Consider the following 4,365-nt stretch of genomic DNA (forward strand, 5'->3'; position numbering starts at 1 on the left):
GAAGAATTTTAAACTGACAAGAACAGACGTTGCTCGTGATCTTAGCCACACACAGAGCTGATAAATGACGAGGACGGTTCTAAAAGTATAATATTTTGTAGGAGTAAAACACATTAGTATCTTCTCGTATTAAGAATAAGCCATTGCTAATGTATATCCCACTAGTTCATAAATAGATTACATTGTAAAGTTAATAGTTTGAAAGCTGATGTATGAAAATGTTGGAAATTCACCCACAAATGTGAAATTAGAACTACAATACAATAAGGAGAAGATTCTAGTGACCATTCAGCACTATTTCTAAGTTAGTGAATGTCTTAGTTATTTTATGCAGTGGCTCATAAAATATTGAAAATTACTGGCGATCTCCACGGCCGCTTACTTATCACCCACAATTCCCTCTTCTTTCTCTCTCCTCCAGCCAAGCAAGATGCCCAAAGGAAAGAAGGCCAAGGGGAAGAAGGTGGCCCCGGCTCCCGCTGTCGTCAAGAAGCAGGAGGCCAAAAAGGTGGTCAATCCTCTGTTCGAGAAAAGGCCCAAGAACATCGGCATTGGGCAGGACATCCAGCCCAAAAGAGATCTAACATGCTTCGTTAAATGGCCCAGATACATCAGGCTGCAGCGGCAAAGAGCCATCCTCTATAAGTGGCTCAAAATACCTCCTGCCATAAACCAGTTCACCCAAGCCCTGGACAGGCAAACAGCTACTCAGCTGCTTAAGCTTGCCCACAAGTACAGGCCAGAGACAAAGCAAGAGAAGAAGCAAAGGCTACTGGCCCGTGTTGAGAAGAAAGCTGCTGGCAAAGGAGACGTCCCAACTAAGAGACCATCTGTCCTCCAAGCAGGAGTCAATACAGTCACCACCTTGGTGGAGAACAAGAAGGTTCAGCTGGTGGTGATTGCCCATGATGTAGACCCCATTGAGCTGGTGGTTTTCCTGCCTGCCCTGTGCAGAAAGATGGGGGTGCCCTACTGCATCATCAAGAGAAAGGCCAGGCTGGGTCACCTGGTCCACAGGAAGACATGCACCACTGTTGCCTTCACACAGGTTAACTCGGAAGACAAGGGTGCTCTGGCTAGGCTGGTGGAAGCTATTAGGACCAATTATAATGACAGATATGTCGAGGTCCGCCGCCACTGGGGAGGCAACTTCCTGGGTCCTAAGTCTGTGGCCCGAATTGCCAAGCTGGAAAAGCAAAGGCTAAAGAACTCGCCACTAAACTGGGTTAAAAAATAATGTACACTTAAGTTTTCTGTACTTAAATATAATTACAAAATTATCTTCCATCTTAAAAAAAAAGAAAATTACTTCAAGTAGATCATTAAATAAATGAATGAATGATCTTCAGCGTGATGGTATTTGTGTGAAAGAAGGTAGGTTAAAAGGGAATCACACACAGTCTTTATTTGTAGAAATATATGTGAGAGAATACTACATCAAAATAGTAATCCTTGAATTTCTCTATACTTCACGTTCTCTTCTTTAAACCCCAATAGCACTGTGCTCATAGCAAGGAGGAAATACACATTCAAAGAAACTTCTAGTCTAAGTTTAAGACAGAAAGATTAGAATTCAGATAATAATAGCAATAAATTAGCTTATAGCTCCAGAACAGGGTCCATAACAGTGGGGAAGGAATGGAAACGTGCAGAAGGCAAGAAGAGGAAGCTGGCTGGTCACATTTTCATCCACACATGGAAGCAGAGACAGTGGGAAGTGGGAGAAATGTAAAACCTCAAAGCTCACTCCCAGTGACAAATTATCTCCAACAAGGCTCCGCTTACTAAGTTTCACAATCTATTCAATCAGCATCAACAACTGGAAGCCTAGTGTTCAAATACAGGATCCTGTAGGGGACATTTCACAGCCAAACCATCACAATGAGAAAAAATATCTGACTGAAATTTTAAAAACAGAAGACTCAAAAAAAAACACTTAGTAAAAAGAATCACTGATATGATGGATCAAGTGTAAAACAGAATATTAGAAATTCAGACAGGACAGATATATTGGAACAATCAGATACCAACAAAAACAAGTAAGAAGACAATGTGAAAAGACCATAGCATTCCTACGGAATCCATAAGACGACAGAATTCATGAATGATGGGGTAGAAGAGAATGTCAGGATAAAGATGTAAGAACTATATTCAATAAAGAAACAACAAAAAATTTCAAAAACTAATGAAAGACATAACTATTCAGATTAAAGATGTATTCAGAACACCAACTGACAAGACCAAAATAGACCAAAAAGACCATACCATATTGTATTATAGTTAAAACTCTAAATAGAGAGAACAAGCAAAATTTCTTGAAAGCTGTATGAAGTAAAGCTGCCATAATTGAAGGAGAAAACCTTTCCATGGTGAAGCAAAATTAAGGAAATTGTGACAAAGCAAGCACCATAGTACATACTTGAAGGGATTCTTTGTAATGAAGAGAAAAATAAACACATCCAGGAAGCTATAGAAAAGAGCAAACTATGTTAGAACAGTAGTCAAACAACTGAAAAATGGGAACTCATCAAACACTACAAAATGTCAAAAATTAAAACACTACAAAATAACTTTGAGCCAAGGGTCTGGCACATGCCTTTATTCTCAGCACTCAAAAGGCAAAAAATGAAAAAAATCTCTGAGTTTGAAGCCAATATGATCTACATATCAAGTTCCAGGTCAGCCAGCCTTAAATGGGGAGACTTTGAATCAAAACAGCAAATAAAGTAACTTTAAAAATTAAAATTCTAAATTTCCAAATTTAAAGGCAAAAAGCAGATTAGATTTTAAAAGGAGAATTTATTTGTCATCTCCAAGAAATACACCTCATCTCAAGCCAAGTATGCATTGGTGTGCCAGACTGGAATTCTAAGCCAATGAAAAGAGAAATTAACTCTTCTCATATTCGGCAAAATAGACTTCAAGCAAATATTAGATAAAATAGATAAGAATCACTTCATACTTTCTAAGAAAATAATCTATCAAGAAGATGTTACAATTCTAAAACTAACAGCATTAAACATAATTTTATAAAATAAACACTACTGCTATAAAGACACAGATTAAACTCAACACAATAATAATGAATATCTTCAAGACCACATTATTATAGATATCCACTCAGGTCATCCACACAACAGCAACACCAAATTTCCCAGAGGCCTTTGTGTTAAAGGACATCACAGGTTAAATGGACACAACAGACATCTATAGAACAAATTATCCAAATCATGTATAGTCACATTAGCTTAAAAAAAAAACTTTGTAAGTTTCTTTAAAATACATTACAAAATAATATTCAAAGCAAGTCTTAACAAATATAAGAAAAGTAAAAATAATAGATGTTTGTATTCTATCATATCTGACCACAATAAAATCAAACCAGTAGTCAACAAAAAACTGTAGAACATTTTCAAATTAACGGGGTTTGAAAACCATTCTATGAAATGGGGATTGAGTAATGAAAGAAATCTAGAATAAATTTGACCTAAATCCCAGAATTGAATGGAAATGAAAACACAGCATACCAAAACCTATAGGATACAATGAAAGAGGTTCTAAGAGGGAAGCTTATGGCTCTATGTGCCCTACAGTAAGAAATCAGAGGGGGACTAGAGCAGTAACTCAGTTAAGAGTGCTTACCGTTCTTGCAGAGGACCTGGATTTGGTTCCTAGCACTCACAAAGTGGCTCACAACCACCTGTAACTCCAATTCCAGATCGGACTGGACTTCTGATCTCAAGTACATGGTGCACATAGATACACTCAGGTCCATATACATACATATAGAATTAAACCAAAAGTAAATCTTAAAAAAATCATAGCTATCTAAAATAAATAACTTAATGATACACTTCAGGGCCTTTGAAAGATAGAACAGGACAAACTGAAAATAAGTAGATGAGAAGAAATAATTAAGGTCTGGGAAGAGGAATGGAGAAATAACTCCACTGTTAAAAGCACTTCCTGTGGTGCAGAGGACCTGGGTTCAGTTTCCAGCATACACATGGTGGCTCATAACCATCTGTAACTCCATGAGTACCATACATGCCTGTGTGTGATACACATCTATGCATGCAGGTAAAATATTCATACATATAAAGTAAAATGAATAAGTATTAAAAACTAAAGAACAAAGTAGAAATTAATGAAATAGAAATATGGTGGTTTGAGTGAGACTGGTCCCCATAGGCTCATATATTTTAATGCCAAGTCACCAAGGAATGCAAGTGTTTGAGAAAGACTAGAAGAATTATGAAATGTGGCCTTGCTGGAGGAAGTGTCACTAGGAATGGGCTTCCAGATTTAAAATGTTCACACTAGTCCAATCTCTCTCTCTCTCTCTCTCTCTCTCTCTCTCTCTCT

The 4,365-nt window shown here is 37.4% G+C and overlaps 1 pseudogene; it reads left to right on the plus strand.

Moving 5' to 3' along the window:
• Positions 1 to 424: 424 nt before the first annotated feature.
• LOC114618377 lies at positions 425 to 1,230 on the plus strand (annotated as a pseudogene).
• Positions 1,231 to 4,365: the final 3,135 nt, after the last annotated feature.

The sequence above is a fragment of the Grammomys surdaster genome, unplaced genomic scaffold (genome assembly GCF_004785775.1).
Source record: "Grammomys surdaster isolate TR1022 unplaced genomic scaffold, NIH_TR_1.0 141, whole genome shotgun sequence".
In the NCBI taxonomy this organism is placed as follows: Eukaryota; Metazoa; Chordata; class Mammalia; order Rodentia; family Muridae; genus Grammomys; species Grammomys surdaster.